Source organism: Chiloscyllium punctatum, chromosome 33, assembly GCF_047496795.1.
Source record: "Chiloscyllium punctatum isolate Juve2018m chromosome 33, sChiPun1.3, whole genome shotgun sequence".
NCBI lineage: Eukaryota > Metazoa > Chordata > Chondrichthyes > Orectolobiformes > Hemiscylliidae > Chiloscyllium > Chiloscyllium punctatum.
Genome location: NC_092771.1, coordinates 46,717,098 through 46,737,849, shown reverse-complemented (window position 1 = coordinate 46,737,849; position 20,752 = coordinate 46,717,098).

The window sequence follows — 20,752 nt, the reverse complement described above, 5'->3', positions numbered from 1 at the left end:
ACTGAAAATGAAATGGTAATTCACAATAATGATGGTACTAAGCACATATGCTCTTACTTATAAATTAAAATCATGGCAATTGAAAGAAAGATAAATACAGATATCGTGCGCTTATTAAAAAATACAACTACGGAATATGTTTAAAGCAGTTTTTCTTAAAATGAAAAGATAACTAGAATGATTAGCAGCAGGATGTAATCGCAAAAAAAAATCATTGAATATGACGATTCAGCTGCAGGCAGCTCCCCTTCCTTACACACATGTATAACTTCCAACAATTCAAAATTTACTCTGATAAAGAAAAAAACGTGTGCATGTAAATTCTTTTTTCTTGTTGACAAAAAAAGTCACAAATTTGAAATTTTTTAGCTTTAAAATATTTAACTATTACTGTGATCAGAAATATAATAAATCTTCACGTTGAAGAAAAATATAATCAAAACAAAATCAAAATACACATCGATATTCACCATAATTGGGAGTGAACACAACAATATCTTTCCATCAGTCAATGTCCTGAGCCATAATTCCACTGTTATATCCCTTACTGGAATGATCGATTATTAGATATTACCAATAACTAAATTATTAATATGCTGTCAGTGAACTGAATATTAATGAGAAATCTCATTAATGTTTGAACGAGCAATGTGTCGACTTAAATAGTAATTATTAGTGAACTGTCTTAGATGTCTCTTAATCAATGAGGCTGTGATTACTTTGATTGGTGAAACGAGTCGCATTCAGATATTGAAAATGAGCATTGGCTGGAAAATCAATGCTTTTTGGTGTAGACCTGAAAGATTTTGTTATTGTAGTATAGGCAGTAAGAAATAACGGATTAAATTATGATGTGCATCTCACCTTACTGAATATTTTCAAGTTTTCTAACAGGTTTATGGTCCAATCTTCAGTTTAACAAGGGGAATTTTGGGTCAGAACATCAGTAACTGCAAACATTTTCAACACATCTCCATCAAAATTGCTAATCTGATAATTCAGAACAAATATCAAAAAATTACCTCTGTAAATTTAATTGACTATATTTTTAGATTATAGTCAAGTTCGTTCTCTACTTATTTTCTTTCTATTTCTGACACCAGTGGCTAAATATTGATTAGATTAAATATCATATGAGTTAGACATTAGTTTTCCCTCAAAGATCTGTGCAGCACAGGAATGGGCCATTTGGCCCATAACATTGTGCTGAACGTAATGCAAAAGAAACTCATCCCTTCTGCCTACATTAAAGAGCCTTAATATATCTGCTTTCGCCACCAACCCTGGAAGTTCATTCCAGACACCTACCACTCCCTGTGTACAAAACAAATTACCCCTTACATGCCTCTTGAACTTTCCTCCTAACCTTAAACGCATGTCACATAGTTTTTGATGCTTCAACTCTGGGAAAAACTTTCTGACCGTCAACCATATCTATGTATCTCATGATTGTACAGACTTCCATCAAGTCTTTCCCCAGTCTCCGCCACTTCACAAAAAAGCAATCTGAGTTTTTGTCGCCTCTCCAAGTCCAGGCAGCATCCTGGTAAATGCATTCTGTACCCTCTCCAAAGCCTCCAGTACCCTTCCTGGAACATGGTGAACAAAAGTGACTACAATACTTTAAGTATGCCTTAACCAATGTCTAATAAAGGTACAACATGACTTCCTGACTCTTGTAATCACTTCCCTGACCAATAAAGGCAAGAATGCCATTTGCCTTCCTAACCACCTAATTACTTGCATGGTCACTTTCATGAACACCAAGATCCCTTTGAACAATAAAGCTGTTCAGGGTCCAGTCATTAACTATCTACTTTTCCTTAACATTTGAGCTCCCAAACTGAAACACCTCACACTTGTATGGATTAAACTTTACCTTTAATTACTCTGCCCATATCTGCAATTTATCTTTTTCCTGCTGCATTATATGACAACCCTGTACATTGTCCCCAACTGCACGGAACGTTATATCATCTGCAAACTTATTAACTAACTCAATTAGATTTTAATCCCTGTCACTTCTATATACTTGTATCGCAAACAGAAGGGTTCCAGTCCAGATCCCTGTAGAAAAAAAGACAGAAAATGAGGGAAATGCAGAATTCTTGAAGAAATGAGGTTTTTTCAATGACAGAACGATTCTGATGAATAATCTTGTAAAGTGTGATTTTTGTTTTTAAATTAACCCATTATAATTCTCAGTTTACTGATCTTAATGAATACCCAGTACAAACTGCTTTGAAAATGTTGAATCATTTTAAGTGTTGAGTTTTAACATTAATTATTATTTAATTGTCATTTCAATTATCACACCATCATGAGATTTACATTTTAGTTCAATCCATTATTTATTAGAGCCAGGATCATAGTGAAATACTAACATTCTTTTCAGGTCAACACACCTGCAATCAACCAAAGGTTTCTCACCCAACAATCATTCTCACTCTCTCGTTCTCTTTCATTTGAATTCTCGTATTAGTGGAAGGATCATTAATCAGGCTTATCAATTAAGAGATAGCTAACTATTTTTGACATCAATATTTCAGTTTTTTCCAACATATTGCACAATTACATTGCAATAAGGGTTTTCTTATCATTCTTAAATTTGTTATCAGCCATTTTAAAACTAATTATTGCCAAAATCTAACTGGCAATCATTGTTGAAATCCAATATATCCAGCTGTAGATGTGGAACTATGTCTCAGGACATCAACGGATGCAAACAATATTGTACTCTACAATCTCTTAATTTTAGCAAAAATAATTTGAAGTGTGGAAGCTTAGTTGGATTGAATTGGTTGTGAGCAAAAATACATTCTGAGGATGGGTCACTGGGCCCAAAGTATTTACACTGATTTCTCCCCACAGATGCTGCCAGAACTGCTGAGTTATTTTTCAGCAATTACTGATTTTGTTTGTGATTTCCAGCATCCACAGATTTGTTTACATTCTTGTATTGATTGTATTTCACTTCAATTCTAACATTTGTACATTTCTGATTATTACAATAAGAGCTAAATATTTTTCACGTTAAGCATTATTTAAATTTCACGTGTGTAAATAAACCAGAATTAACAAATGTTTGTTCTATGCTTTTACAATAAAACTTGAATTCTTAGAAATCACAATTTATTGAAAATGAGGGAAGTTGTCTTTCGCTGAGTAGTCACATTGAATGACTAATGTTTTATTTCCAATTCATGTGCATTACAAAGCAGGTTAATTTTTATTTATGCAGATGAATAACTGCTTCAAACATATTGACTCACTTGATTATCATGAGATTTATGTTTGTTTATGATCATTGTTGCTTCGTTCCATCATTATTAGAAATTACTAATTCTTTTTATCGGTCCATTACACATTTGAACTGTCTAATACAATCCTAGTCCAATTATAACAATACATTTCTGAGCAGTTTTCCCTGTGAATAAACACAGAACGTATGTGATTATAGTCCTTCCCTTCCTGCATGGGAATATTATGGAGGGCTCTGGTAATGTGTGTACTAGTAGACCAGGAGCCATGGGTTCAATTCCCACCTTCAACAGAGTTGATTAGAAAATATCTAAGTGTCTATTGAATTGCTTTTCAACCAACATTGTCCCACCTTGTATCTGTTGTTCATTATAATGATCACAACATCTTGAATTTATTTGCTTCACGTCACTGATTTAAGTACGAATGTTATTACGTTGCTTCTAAATACCTCTCAACTTTAAATAACTTTGCAGTCTTAAACATTCTACGGTATAAATAATATTTAGGGTGGGGAGAAACATTTAAAAGGGATCTGATGGGCAACTTTTTTGACAAAGTGTGTTTGGCATATTGGGATGAGCTGTGAAAGGAAAGGCAGCGGCTGGTACAATTACAACATCTAAAAGACTTTTGGACAGTTACATGGATAGAAAACGTCCAGAGGGATAGGGGACAATCACTGGAAAATGGGACTAGTTTAGTTTAGGAAACCTGGCCGGAATGCAAAGTTAGGCTCAATGGTCTGTTTCCGTGCTGTATTAGTCTAGCATTCTACAATTCAAACTTCACTGTGATGGGTAAAGGAAAGAACTAATGGGTGTTATTTCTATTTTGTGTCCATTAAAAAGTGACATGAATTTTAAATAATTTTGTCACATGAAATAGTCGCTCTTATTGTGATTAGAAATACAATGAATGTGAGCATTGAAGTGAAATATAATTAAATCAATTCAACTGTGTTTCCATGGTTAAAATAAAAATTGATATTCACAATCATTGTGAGTTTGTACATTGCAATATCTTCACATTACTTCATGTACTGAGCCATTATTACACATTTATTCCCCCGACTGAACTGAACAATAATTAGATATTAGCAACACTTAGATTTGCGAAAATCTATCAGTACACTTCGAAGAAAGAGAAGTTTAATTTTGCTACATGACTGTACAATGCACAGACATGCACAGGAATTATTGCAGTGAAAGGTAATTAGAGTTTTCTGAATTTATATGGCTGAGATTACTGTGATTATTCAAATGAACAAAAGTCAGTTTGCAAAGTGTGTTGGATGCAAAATGATTGGTTCCATTGTGAATAGTTGACCTGAAAACAATAGCATTGTTGCAATGTATTAAATTAAAATATGGATTAAAATAATATATGGAACTGACTATACATGTTAGAAAGACAAACAAATTATTTTGCAATTATTATAAGGATAAAGAATTCATAATAAATGTTGTATTGTGAACAAATAAATTGACTCAATATTTTAAAAACACTTTGCTCTGATGTTGATTAGAAGTACATTAAGATTGGTAAACTGAAGACTGAAATATAATACCTGGATTGATGGATTGAGGACAATAAATGAGCCATTCAGTAGTTATTGAAAAGACTTTCTAATCAAAATTCAGACAATACAGAAGTAATGTATTTCATTCAATTAGTTTACTTGTAGAAACATGTGTTTTTAATTTATGTAATTTTATTCTGATCGATGTTCAAATATTTTTGTCTGAATTAGGAAGAAAGTAAAAAGATAATGAAAGTGAATGTCAGAGTCACCATAAGATACAGTCCAGGACATTTGATAGAAAAAGAAATTTGCATAATTTCATGATTATTTAAAGTTAATAAATAATTAACTCCTCAGGTACTAAACAGTTCAAGTCCAAGTACAACAAGATCTGGACAATATCCAGGCTTGGGCTTACAAGAGGCAAGTAACATACATGCCACACAAATGCAGGCTATCACGTATACGAAATAGCCTAAGCACCATCCCTTGACATTCAATGGTGTTACCATCACTGAAAACCCACTATCAACATTATCCTGTGGATTATCATTGATCAGAAACTGAATTGGTCTCACCACATAAACACAGTGGCTACAAGAGTAATTCAACCCCTGGCTCCTGAAATCCTGTCCAACAGCTACCAGACACAAGCCAGGAGTGTGATGGAATACTCCCCACTTGCCTGGATGAGTGCAGCCCTAACAACATTCAAGAGACTTGATACCATCTGGAATAAAGCAGCCGGCTTGATTGACACTGCATCCACAAGCATCCAACCCCCACCACCACTGATGCTCAGTAGCAGCAGTATGTACGATCTACAAGATGAACTGCAGGAATTCACCAACCAGCACCTTCTAAACCCATGGCCACTTCCATCTATAAGGACTAGGGCAGCAGCTTTCTGGAAAGACAACTAACTTCAAGTTCCCCTCCAAGGTACTAACCATCCTGACTTGGATATATATCGCAGTTCTTTCACTGTCGCTGGGTCAAAATCCTGAAACCTCATCCCAATGGTATCGTGGGTCAACGCAAAGCAGGTAGACTGCAGGGGTTCAAGATGACAGCTCAGCACCAATTTCTCAAGTGCAACCAGGAATGGGCAATAAATGCTGGAATCAGCCATGGACACCCACATCACATCAAATAAATATTAAAATAATGTCTGGAAGGTCAAAACAGCTCCACACTGTCCGAGCTGCAATATCTGCCTCTTCTTATTGACAAAGATGAAAGAATCTTGGATTGCTCACCTTTCTCATCAAAACCGAGTACAGTATTCACCCTTGCCCTCTCTTATATGAACCAGCAGCATTTTCACCACCAATAGCAGCTCCTCTTAAAATATTTTATCAGTAACTTTTAATTAGCTGGTTACTACAATTACTATGCAATCTCCACAAACAAAGTACCTTTTAGGAAACAACAAATTTACTGACAACTTTTCTCGATCTCTCTCTGTCATTTTGGTTAGATGAGGTAGGGAGGGATGGAAATATGACAGTGATTTAAGATATATGCAATACAATGAAACAGGAAAGCTAGTATGGCTCATGTTGACTCTTAGAGCCCACATCGTGAAGCAACACATTCACTGCATCATAAACATAACACAACATTTCAATCCCACTCACACCCGGCATGAAAGAAATAAAATGTGGATCGGTTGGACAGGATAGGTTTGTTTCAGCTGGGGTTTGGGAGAGTGAGGGGTGACATAATCTAGGATTATGTGGGAAGCAAGAGAGGAAATTGCAGTACCGTTGGCAATGATCTTCTCGTCTTCACTGGCAACGGGGGTGGTACCAGGGGACTGGAGAGTAGCGAATGTTGTGCCCCTGTTCAAAAAAGGGAATAGGGATAACCCCGGGAATTACAGGCCAGTTAGTCTTACTTCTGTGGTAGGCAAAGTAATGGAAAGGGTACTGAGGGATAGGATTTACGAGTATCTGGAAAGACACTGCTTGATTAGGGACAGCCAGCACGGATTTGTGAAGGGTAGGTCTTGCCTTACAAGCCTGATTGAATTCTTTGAGGAGGTGACCAAGCATGTGCATGAGGGTAGAGCAGTGGATGTAGTGTACATGGATTTTAGTAAGGCATTTGATAAGGTTCCCCATGGTAGGCTTATGCGGAAAGTCAGGAGGCATGGGATAGAGGGAAATTTGGCCAATTGGATAGAAAACTGGCTAACCGGTCGAAGGCAGAGAGTGGTGGTAGATGGTAAATATTCAGCCTGGAGCCTAGTTACAAGTGGAGTTCCGCAGGGATCAGTTCTGGGTCCTCTGCTGTTTGTAATTTTTATTAATGACTTAGATGAGGGAGTCGAAGGGTGGGTCAGTAAATTTGCAGATGATACGAAGATAGGTGGAGTTGTGGACAGTGAGGAGGGCTGTTGTCGGCTGCAGAGGGACTTAGATATGATGCAGAGCTGGGCTGAGGAGTGGCAGATGGAGTTCAACCCTGCCAAGTGTGAGGTTGTCCATTTTGGAAGAACAAATAAGAATGCGGAATACAGGGTTAATGGTAGGGTTCTTAGTCAGGTGGAGGAACAGAAGGATCTTGGGGTCTATGTACATAGATCTTTGAAGGTTGCCACTCAGGTGGATAGAGTTTGCAAGAAGGCCTATGGAGTATTATCGTTCATTAGCAGAGGGATTGAATTCAAGAGTCGTGAAGTGATGTTGCAGCTGTACAGGACTTTGGTTAGGCCACAATTGGAGTACTGTGTGCAGTTCTGGTCGCCTCACTTTAGGAAAGATGTGGAAGCTTTGGAGAGGGTGCAGAGAAGATTTACCAGGATGTTGCCTGGAATGCAGAGTAGGTCGTACGAGGATAGGTTGAGAGTTCTCGGCCTTTTCTCGTTGGAAAGGCGAAGGATGAGGGGTGACTTGATAGAGGTTTATAAGATGATCAGAGGAATAGATAGAGTAGACAGTCAGAAACTTTTTCCCCGGGTACAACAGAGTGTTACAAGGGGACATAAATTTAAGGTGAAGGGTGGAAGGTATAGGGGAGATGTCAGGGGTGGGTTCTGTACCCAGAGAGTGGTGGGGGCATGGAATGCGCTGCCCGTGGGAGTGGTAGAGTCAGAATCATTGGCGACCTTTAAGCGGCATTTGGATAGATACATGGATGGGTGCTTAATCTAGGATAGAAGTTTGGCACAACATCGTAGGCCGAAGGGCCTGTTCTGTGCTGTATTGTTCTATGTTCTATGACTGAAGTGTCTAAGATCCTGAATGGTTTGATAAGGAGGATGTGGCAAGGATGGTTCCTCTTGGGGTCATTCCTGATCTAGAGGAAACTGATTTAAAATTGAGTTCACTCTTTCAGGACAGAGAGGATAAGATTTATTTCCTTTCAGAGGGCTGTGCAACTTTTGAACTCTCTGCCCCAGAAGTTGGGCTCACTGAATTTTTTTAAGACACAGGTTGACAGATTCTTGTTCAGAGACGTTGGGGAAAGATGGAACACAAATCACTAACAGATCAGGCCTGGTCTTATTGAATGGTGGAGCAGGCTCAAGGGGTCAAATGGTTATTTTCGACTTCTTTCCCACATGGTCCAAGGAATGAGATTTTGGTTAAAAATTCATTCACTGGGATGTAGCTGCCACTGGCTATGGGCAGCATTTATTGCCCAGCAGGCAGATAAGAGTCAACCATATTGCTGTGGGTCAGGGGTCACACGTAGACCAGATCAGATAAGGATGGCAGCTTCCTTCCCTAAAGGGCATCAGTGACTCAGATAGGTTTTTCCTGACAATTGAGAATAATTTCATCAATAGACTTATAATTCTAGATTTGTATTGAATTCAAATTCAACATCTGCCGTGATGGGATTCGAATCAGGGTGCCCAGAATATTACCTGGATCTCTGAATTAACAGTTCGGCAATGATACCGGGGCTGTTCCTGATCTACAAAGGGACTGTTTTAAGGCTGGAAACCAAAACCTTGATCAAACAGGTAGAAACTAAGGAGACGTGATAGAATGGAGGAGAATTGAAGGGAATGGGGGAAGAGAATTATCAAGTTTAGACTCAAGGCAGCTGAAACTAAAGCCACCAACAGGGAGGAGAATGAAATAAGAAACTGTTACGCAGCTGGAATTACATAAGTGCAGATACCTCAGGGAGGTATGCAACTACGCTGGGAGGACAGGGTGAAGTCATGGGTAAAAAAGCAGTGAACCAAATTTTGAAATTATCTTCCTGAACATAATATAGATCAGGTTAAAACTGAAATAGGTGCCTTACACAACTTGCTGCAAGGACACAGACAGTAGAATCTGAGGTGATCATGAGTATATGGAGGTAGAATGTGGGAGACAAGCTGGGACTGTATTGGATTAGTTATGGTGAGAGGGAACAAATGCTGGATGGAGAGTTTCAGCAGCTGATGGACTGATGCTGAGATGAGCCATCGGAAACTGAGCAAGTGGACACCATCTAATAGGACAGAGAAACTGATCCATCAGCCTGAAACTGACTGACCACGTGGCTGTCAGTGACTCCAACACAAGTGAATGGAAACATTGCTCACAGCCTGTTTCTGTAACATTCAACACAACCAGGAAATAAAAAAGTGAATAATTAGCTGAAAACAAAGCCACTCCTCTGTTAGAGACTAAACCATTCAATGTTCAATTATTGAACATTATTGACTCTCAGAATATTCTTACCTGCACAATCATAGTAAAAGGGGAAAGTAAACAACATTCTTGTCAAAGACAGAATGAACCAACTGCTTGTATAAAAACAGCTCTGAACAAAGGGCTGAATCATCCACAAACTGACAAACACAGATACCATCAGGTTTATAGATAGAGATTGGAATTCTTTAGAAAAACACTTCCCTGCATATGGTGTGTGATAGCCACCATTCTCAGTGAGAACTGCCACTTATTTCATTTGAAAAGAATGTCTGTTTGCCCTCAGAAAAGCAGGTGTGTTAAGCACTTACAGACTGACTTACAGACAAAGGATATCTGATCAAGGACTCGCAGGTAATTAAGCTATTAGTGACAGTCCATTGCACACAACAAGAGCTTACACCACAACAAGTTCTAGTGAAACCAACAATGCAATGAAAAAGATAAATTAGTCTTTATAATCATGCAGCCTCTCACAATCAAATAATCCCAGTCAATTTCCAAACAGTTTAAAACTATTAATACCAATGTATACATACTTAATTACTTTCCTAACTCCTCCAAAAAATATATCTGATTATTCTCTTCAAAATATATTTTAAATGGTCAATTCATAATCACAATTCATTTCCAATTATTCTTAGAGCAAAAAAACTTGCCAACTAAAATAGTTTTCATGTCAATAATGACACTGGAAACTTTGTTATGTAGTTTAACCATATTTCCAAATATTGTTTTGGTTCATTATTGCAGTGAAGCTAAAATTAAAGTCTATTTATTTTCTCTGATATCCTTCCATTACTTTATTCCCTAATAACAATACCCATGGTGTAATGGGTGACAAACATTAAATAAAATTGAATTTTCAATGTAAGAACTGGTACAAATAATCACAAATTATTCAGTTCATTCATTGTCGTTGATTATCAGTTATTTTCACTGTATGATCACGTTAAATTCACTTAAATAATCACAGTACAATTCTCATCTCTATAGAAATGTTCAGTGAATGTCAAATTATTGTTTCAAGTCAAACCAAATTCATTTTGTTCTGTTTGAATCCAGGAATGACAGGATGTGTTACATTATTATGGGAAACAGGAACAAGTGAAGGTGCTGGCTCTCAGACGTGAGGCCTTAAAGCCAAAGGGCCAGGTGGTAGTTACAGTGGGGGGAGGTACCTTGTGCCCCGCTCTCCTCAGAAGGCAGTGAGGATGGTGACACTGACTGGAACGGGTTAGATGACAAAGCGCACACGTATGGACAGAGGGACGACAATGGATGGGATGACACACCACCCTGTAAGGCTCAGAAGGCCGTATCTATGGCACCACTGGGCATCAAGGCTCAAACGTGGACAGACAGTTGGGAGCAACAAACTGAACCGACAGAAACTAAACCTGAACCGTTCACTCACTGAATGACAGGTGTTGGTGATGAACGCCCAGCCTGAGAGAGAAATGGTAATAATGGGACTTATTGGGAGAATACAGATTAATTAGTTGAGGTACAGTCCCAGTGATGATGATGCAGGCCAAGATCTTTCAGGCCAAGGTGCCCTGAAGTGTACAGCAGAACCTGTCCCTTCAATGAGTGGGTGAGGGTGTGCACACCCATTGCAAAGCCGATCGGTGACTCCAGGCATTTACAGATATTGCAGGGACACATTGGGGAGGGGACAGGCTGAATGGTCTAAAATAACCTTGGTGACTCAGGGAACTCAAGGGTAATACAGAGGACCATACAGAGAGGAAGCCTGAGGTGTGTAAGGACCACAGGGGATTACCAAACCCCAGCCTGTGATGATGAAATAGGTTTGATGTATTTAAAAGATAACATGGGACCCTATTTAACTGTAATTATAAACATGGCACTCCCAGTGGGAGATAATTCTAACCATATACTGAATTAGGCCATGAGAGCTGAGGCAAATTCAGAAACACAGGGTAATAGCTGCAATACAGGGGGCAGCGTAACCAGACTGGCAATGTTACAAGTGAAGCAGGAAAGGGCACATAGCAAAGGAACATAGGCAGAGAGAGGGAGATAGATGTTCACATTGTGTGTGGCCTCTGTTCACGTAGGCACATGCATAGCCCATGAATATTCATTGATGCTGTGTTTGGGAACAAGCAGAACATAATATTAATACAGGAGCATCTATATCAGTTACCAATATGGATTTCTCCCTCACCGCCTCAATTACTAAAATGAAAGCAGTCGGAGGAGGAATCAAGGAAGCTGGATGACATAAACCTGTCCCAATGCAGATCACGGTTACGGAAAAATATATTCAGATATGGGAGTGTGAAACTGAGAAAGGGACCATTCTGGGAGTTGCCATTTTAGAACAGTTCGGAGCAACTATTGATGTAGAGACACAAACTCTAATATGGGAACAACCTGGCTAGGCCTGGGACAGGAAGCAAAAGAGAGGTGACAACTCCAGAGTAGTTACCTTGCAGGGAGATTGGAACAGTCAGGAAATCTGGGGAGTTATAGCTAGGACCCAAACAACAGTGTGGGTAACTCAAACAGGAATGTGGGTTATTACCTGTAGATCCTGTAAAGATCGAGGGCCGTCTCACTCCCCACACAAACAGGATCCCATTAAAGCTGGGGCTGAGGAGGCAATAATTATGACAGTAACAGATTGAGAGAAGCAGGGAATAGTCAGACCGACAGTATCCCAGACCAATTCACAGAAGGTGGACGGCTCATCCCACCTCACTATTGATTATACTTCCCTCGTAAATCCTCCACTATAAAGTATCCTACAGTAGCGAACCACACCACTTTATTTAATGGATTGAAATCGCAATAGGATAGAGTCTCAGCCCTTGATATTGTAAATGGGGTCTGGTCCATATCTGTGCACCTGGAGTGGCAGAATAAGCTGGTGTTTAAACAGTACACCTGGATCCAGTTACCTCAGCGATCCCATAATATTCCAGTATATCACACCGATACATGGCTGATGGAGTTCGTCGATTTAATCTTACCAACACCTCATTACCTCAGTTGGTGAGAAAGAACATATCGAGATATTAAGCACAGCATTGGGTCAGGTCAGGCAGGCTGGACTTAAAATTAACCCACAGAAAGTGGGAAGGTATGGAGAGACGTATCTGGGATCTCATAGCAGGGAGATCAAATCAGAAAGGGAGAGGGGACAATCCAAGTGGAACGAAAGACCATGATTTTAAAACTATCCACCCGCACACCGTGAAGGGAGTAAGGCAAACTTTAGGAATGTTTAATTACTGTGGGAATTTTGTAGAGAATTATCCAGAAATGGCAGAACCATCACAAGCCCTAACAAAAGAACTGAGATTAGACATGAGTCAGGGAGTCAACATGTACACAGACAGACAGCATGCCTTTGGTATAGTTCATGACTATGTGATGGCCTGGGCTTGGTGAGGGTACATCACCCTGTCTGGGGCACATAGAGCATGAAGGACAGGTCAGAGAGTTTATGGAAGCAGCTAACTTTCCCAGTGAAGCAGCAATAATGAAGATTATAGCTCACAGGAAAGTAGAAATCTCACACCAACGAGGCAGTGAGTATGTGGGTAAGGCAGGTGAATAGACAATAGACAATAGGTGCAGGAGTAGGCCCTACTGTCCTTCCAGGCAGCACCACCATTCATTATGATCAGGGCTGAGCATCCTCAATCAGTATCCTGTTCCTGCCTTATCCCCATAACCCTTGATTCCACTATCCTTAAGAGCTCTATCCAACTCTTTCTTGAACGTATCCAGAGACTGGGACTCGGCTGCCTTCTGGGGCAGAGCATTCCACACACACACCATTCTCTGGGTGAAGAAGTTTCTCCTCAATGCCTAACCCTTATTTTTAAATTGTGTCTTCTGGTTCGGGACTCACCCATCAGCGGAAACATGCTTCCTGCCTCCAGAGTGTCAAATCCTTTATTTGAGGAGATGGCATGTACCGTAGCTACAGAATTGAGAGAGGAAGATTTAAAGATATTCCCAGAAACAGTCCCACAACAGGAGAAACAGGAATGGGAAAAGGGTAGGGCAGTAATAGGACAAGACAGAGTCTGGATAATTCAGCAGTGCCACCACACTGTATAAGACAAACATTATTATAATCATATCATGGGCTGACCCATATTGGGCAGGATACAGTGCAATATAAGATGATCCACTACAGGGGTGGCCTGGAACAGGGAGAGATATAGCAAGGTTTTGTCGAAGGGATGTAGTCTGTACACAGTGTGAGCCAGGGAAAGCAGTCAGGATAAAATGGAGGGTGCAGCAGGGATCCAGCGGCCCAGGGGAACAATTACAGATGGATTTTACATACACCCCCATAATAATCCCAGGGAACGAGATCCTGCTGGATCTTAATAAACAGGTTTACGCAATGGGTGGAAGCATTCCCTGCAGATTCTGACCAAGGGACACATGTTACACGGAATGTAGTTAAACGGCTCTGTGGTCTGTTAGGTACTGAACAGAAATCCCATTCCCCCATACCATCCCCAGAGCTCAGGTACAGCAGAAGGAATGAAGCAGAGACTGAAAGCTAGTCTGACTAAGACCCTGACAGAGACTAGCAGGGATGGGTTAGAGTATTCCCCATCATCCTAATGAAACTGACGTCAACCCCAGCAAAGGGAACAGGACAGTCCCCCTTTGAATTAGTGACTGGATGGACTATGCAGATGCCACAGGGTGTGGTATTGGGAGTGCCCAAGATGTGCAATGGCAAGGATAGGGTTAAACAATTCTTGAATGAACTGGCAAAGCAACTGCATGAGCTGAGAGGGGAAGCTGCAGAGGGACAGAGAATCAGAAACTGGGAAAGGGAGCATAGAAATATCCGAGCTGACATTCCAAACCCAGGAGATCGGGTCGGGGGAAAATATTACCGGAACGCATGAAGGAAACCCAGCTGTACTTGGCTGGGGAAGCCACATAGTTCTCGAGATGGAACTCTCCCATCATGCTTAAGTAAGGAACGCTGAATAAATGTAACGCGCGCTGCAAAACTCAGGCTCTTCTTTGATACTTCTCCCAGCAACAGTTGTGCAGGGACATGTTGCTGGCTGGAGGTCTGTGGCCAGTGCCTCTGTTCCACAAGGATCAGAACTAGGACATCTGTTGCTTGCAACATATATCATTGATTAGCATGAAAATGTAAACAACTTAATTAGCAAGTTTGTATATGGTACAATTGATGAAGCTGTGAATAGTGAAGAATGTTGTCAAAGGACACAGCAAGAAACATCAGTTAGAAGGTTATACAGAGAAATTACAGATCGATCTGATTTGGACAAATGTGTGGTGATGCATTTTGGGAGGCACATTGCATGAGGAATGTATACACTAAACGAAAGGGCCCTGAGCAGCATTGATATACAGAGGGATCTTCAGGTGCAAGTTCACAGCTCCCTGAAAGTGGTGAAGGAGGTGGATGCCTTCTTCTGTCATGGGACTGAATATAAAACTGTCATTAGGCCACCTTTGTGGTATTGTGTGCCGTTTTGATCACCACATAAGGAGGATGTGGAGGTTTTGGAGAGGTTGAAAACAGGTTTACCAGGATGTTGCCTGGATTGGGAGAGGTTGGAAAGACTTGGATTGCTGTCACTAGAAAGTCAGTGGCTGCGGGGTGACCCAAGAGGCCAAATTCTAGAGGCCATAGATTTAAGGGGAGAGGGGCACGTTTAAAGGAAATGAAAACCAAAACAACTGCAGATGCTGTAAACCAGAAACAAAAACATTTTCGGGAAAAGTTCAGCAGATCTAGCAGCATCTGTTAAGAGAAATCAGCGATAACGTATCTGAGGAAGGGTGACCAGACCCTAATCATTAAGTGATTATTCTTCACAGATGCTGCATGACCTGCTGAACATTTCCAACAACATCTGTGCAAGTTTAAAGGAAGTGGTGTCAGACAAGTTTCTTATGCAGAAGGTGGTCAGTAACTAGAATGTACTTGCCTGAGAGATGGTAAAAGCAGAAACAATCACAATGTTTAAGTGGCTTTTGGGCAGACACGTAAGCAATCATGGGTTGGCAGGGATATGGATCATATACAGGCAGATGGAATTAGTTTGGAATGGCATCATGATCTGCACAGACATGGTGGGCTGATTATTCTGGTGCTGTCATGTTCTGTTTTTTGGGGGGTAGAATGTGTGGAGCGAGAGATAATATTTTGAGTGGAATATGTCTCTTCTTTAGAACACACAGTAAGTTGATGCATTTTGAGAGAAGCAATGTACAAAGGGAATATATATTTGAATGGCACAGACACAGGGAACAGGACAGCAGGGATGGGGAACAATGTGTACAAATCCTTCAAGGAGAGAGAACATAAAGTGTTTCGAGTAAACGTATAGGATACTGGGCTACATTAATAGAGCGAATGATAACATACTCATGGAAAAGATGCTGACCATTGACAAAGTTCTAGTAAGGTCACAGTCAATCATTGCATCCAATTGTGGTCAACAGATTCCTGGTCAGGATGAGGAAGTTAAAATACCATAGAGGGGCCTGTTCCATACTTTGCTTCTCTTTCAGGATGCATTGGCGACTCAAGGATTAAACATTCTCCTGCCAAAGGACTTATGACTGTATTGTAAGAGTACAAAGCCTATACTTGAGATTAGATTAGATTACTTACAGTGTGGAAACAGGCCCTTCGGCCCAACAAGTCCACACCGCCGAAGCGTAACACACCCATACCCCTACATCTACATTTACCCCTTACCTAACACTATGGGCAATTTAGCATGGCCAATTCACCTGGCCTGCACATCTTTGAACTGTGGGAGGAAACCGGAGCACCCGGAGGAAACCCGGGCAGACACGGGGAGAACGTGCAAACTCCACACAGTCAGTCGCCTGAGGCGGGAATTGAACCCGGGTCTCAGGCGCTGTGAGGCAGCAGTGCTAACCACTGTGCCACCGTGCCTACTCTTCCAATACAGACTGAACACCTCAATAGCGGTGAGGCAGACCGTATCTTCGAAATAGAACATATTGCAGACACACATGTGGATTGCCCCGTAACCCCAGACAGAGGAATTTGCCCTTTCCAGAGAAGACTGAGTGCCCTGGGCACAACCCTGTTAAACTGCCTCCCGCTCCCTTGTCTTACCTCCCCTCCACATTAGCATATGTAAGTGAATCCCCCATTTACTGAAGGAAGAACCCTTCTGCCTTAATCTCTTCCCATCAACACATAATCATGAACAATACGATAATCAGTTTCTGTAATCCATCACATGTTATCACAGGACATCGCCATTCATCAAGCTTTGTAAATTCTTAATTACCTACTTTAAACTATGTAATGGCAATCGTCCATGTGACTGATATGCCTTTGTCTAATACCTATTAAATATATTGTCTCTGTGGGTAAGGCAGAGATTCGTGAAGTAGAGTCTCTGCAAGTAGACACTCGGCTACTTTAGAGACACTTTGAAACTCTCGCCGGCTGTCCAATAATATGGCTACGGCTGTTGTGCAGAAAACTTGCGTCGTCTGGATTTGTGGAACAAATTAGACATCAACAATGAATGATATGAGTGATCTTCAGAGTGTGGAGTACAGACTTACTGGAGTCGTTCACTGATGAAGAAAAAGCAGTCACTGAATTGATTTGAAGAAATTGCTATTTTCTTTGAAGTGAAGAAGTAGAATATAATTTTAATAGAGCTGTGTAAGATTATAACCGACCTAGATATAACAGACAAAAATATCTGTATTTGATAGATGATGGGACAAGAATTAAGATCAGGTGTAAGGTTTTGATACAGCGGGAGATGAGTAAGTATCTCTGCTGACTGTATTGGCTGGAAATATGCAGAACATGCTGCCTATTATGGTGGTGCAAGCAGAGAAGATGAATGAATGATAAAAACAATTAGATCAGATCTGAGGGAAATAAAATTGCAGAGTTTGCGGGACGGATGGGGAATGAGAATATTGGATTCTACAACAGAGCGCCAGCTTGGATTTGATCGGCCTCTTTCTGTGCTATAATGCATTTTATTTGGACTTGCTTAAATTGCTCTGGTCACCGATTAAATTGTCATTCAGGTAAATCTGCTCAGTGTTCCTACTCAGACCAATACAGGCTGCCCCTCCACAGCAGGAGATAAGGTTTACTGCTTTTTACTGGGTTCTGGGAGGGGGGGCGGTGGGTGGGATTTGTAATGGTGTGTATAACAGTCTGCCAGCACTTACTGGAAATCAAAACACTAGTGCAGCCACACGAGGGACAGACTCTGTACATGTGGGGAATGCCAGAAGGGAATTCTTTTCCCATTCCAACCGAGAAACGCGCCAAACCAGACAGTCTGGAGAGAAGCTGTTCACCTGCTCTATGTGTGTGAGTGTGGGGAGGTGGGGAGGGGGGGTGGGGTGAGGATTCACTCAGGCATCCATCCTGCTGAGACACCAATGAACTTACTCATAACCACAAGTTGAAGGATTTTTTTTCTCTTATTCACACCAATAATGAACAATGGTATTGGCAGTTCATAAAGTTTTGTATATAGAGAACTTAGTTTTGGAAATGGTTACAACATTATTGAACATGTACAGATTCACACTGGGTACAGACTTTTATTTTCCTTTGTTCATCCACAGGATAAGGGTGTTGCTGACCCGTCAGCATTTACTGCCCAGCCCTAATTGCCCAGAGGGCAGGTATTAATCAACCCCATTGCTGTTTTAATTGATATTAATCAACACAAATGTCAGACTAAATGAATTATCATCAAACTCAAATCCATTTGATATTCATATATTTACAATCAGTGTTCAATTCACCAAATGTAGCTGAAGGTAATAATCTTCAAGTGATTCTAACAGAGAAGACATCTGAATACTTGTTCAGCAAATTAAGGCCTGTTGTGTTTAGATAATAATAATTTTAAAAAGTAATGGGACTTGATAATAATGGAAGCAGTTGATTGTTGGGTAACTGATAATCTTGTTTTATTCTGAAGTTAATTTAGGATTAGTTAACAAATGGTAGAGAATCCCAGCCCCATGGAGTGCACATCCAGTTCCATGTGGGAAAACCAGGACACTTCTTGTATCAGCGACAACCACAAGAACACGGAAGTGACACTGGAAATGTCAGGAACATGAGTTAATCCGTGGTTAAAGTACTGCACTCACTCCTAGTCCCCACGTTGATGTGTTCTCACCAGAGAAGGTACAGAGGAGATTGATCAGAATGTTTCCATGATTGGAGAATGTCTGCTCTGAGGAGAGGTTGGATAAGTTGGGGATGATTTCTGAGCAGGATGAGCTGAGATTTAATTGAAGTAATAAGATGCTGAGGAATCCAGATCGAGTGGATAGGAAGGAGCTATTCATAACAGAGAGGTCAGAAACTGGAGGTTTTAGATTGAAACTAATTCTCAGAAAGAAGGAGAGTGGATGGTGGGGGGCAGGAGCTCACTGATGGGGTGGTAGAGACAGTAGCCAGCATCACATTAGAATAAAAGGACATGGATGTAACTGAAACGCTGGAACATGCAGGGCTATGGACGAAAGTCTGCAGAATGGGATCATTGCGATTTATTTGACATTTCTCCAGAATATTAAACTCAAGCCCGATTTGAGAATTTATCAATATCGTCCGACCTGAATTCCAAACGTCAGAATAAATTTGTCAGTAAGTTACAGCACAGATCAAGGCCACTTTGTCCATCCTGTATGTGTTGGCTGTAGTAGAATGATCCAGGCTTTACAGCGTCTGTACTCACCAATGACAGCAACAATTTCAGACCGTGAACTCTGTCCTCTATGTTGCTATAAAATGTTTTTTCAATATTTCTTTGGCAGCTGCTCAACTTGTTTCCTTGTTTCTTTCCCAGCCCTAACTCCATTCCCCGTGGCCTTGAGGGACGACCATTTCTGCTGTTTAATCTCTCCTGTCTTCCCCCGAGTGACAGACTGTCTTTTTGTCCTTGTCTCACCCCTAACCTTGCTCACAACCTGTTAGATTTCTGATGGTCCGCAGACCTCTGTAACTTTCACTGCGCCCCCGGGTCAATGACATGAGTTTTGAATTCTCTTCCTCATGAGATAATCGGAAATCTTTCCGGTTGCAGTTTCCCCCAGATTTTATTTTGAAAGAAAAAAACAACAGAGCATTTGTGTTAGAGTCAAGTATTTGTGAGCCTTCATCCACAATTCTGAGCACTTACACATAATCTATGACCCTCCCACAGATGTGCAGGTTTGCTGGATTGGCCGTGCTAACATGGCCTGTAGTGTGCAGGTTAGGTGGGTTGGGCTAACCATGGTAAATGTGGGGTTATGGAGGTAGGGTCATTGACTCGATGGCCCGAATAGTCTCTTTGTGTGCCTCAGGGGTTCTGTGATTCTAACTAGTTGTGATTGTCGACACGTTTTCCTCATGCCAGGTTCATTCAGCTCAGGTACATATGCTGCCTGTGTGTTTCGTATGACTGGTGCTCAGTCACTCCTTTCCTTCTGTTTTACAGCAATTTCACACTGTCCGTGAGGGTGAGAATGAATTTGTCAATATAAATACTCCAACCGAAGCCCGCACAGGTCAGTACCTGTTTCTGCTGCTGATGTCGCTCACAGGGAACAGGAAAATAAAGGTTCAGTCATACATCTTACAAGGACATAGAGGTTACAATCACTAGGAATGGCTACGCAGCTTAAAATTCTTTTCTCAAGAAAAAAATGACGCTGGAGAGACAACCTGGTACAAGTAGGAAGCTTTGTGTCTGTAGTTTCAGAGATTTGAGGTTGAAATCATTGGGTTTGAAGCATGTTTCATTGCCCCAGGTCATCAAAGGTGCTATCTAAATGTGCCTCTTTCTTTGTGTCTTTTTGTCTGAGTTAACAATCAGATGGACAGGTCAGTCAGTGTCTGTGTGCTTTCCCAAATCCCTGATTGAATCTGTCTCACTCCACAAACTCTGATGCCTCACCACTCACTGGGTCACGGAGAAACTCTGCCGTTACAATGAGAGCTTTAATTGCTGTCACCGCTCCTCGTGCTTCCGCCTAATCCCCACTGCCCTTCATTAAATCCCAGCTGCCTCGAGCCCATGTTGAAGAGCATGACAGAAGATTGGATTGAAACCGCGAGTTCAATAGCCAGAATGAAAGAGGAAGAAGGAAATAAATGGTGTTTTTGGATCCCAGGGGATACAGACTCCAGGATTAGTCCTTGTGGGCATTCGCACAGTAATACGAGACAGCATTCCATAATGAGAGTTAAACCCGGGTGGCAGGAGAGGGAGCCACTGAACATTAGCAGGTT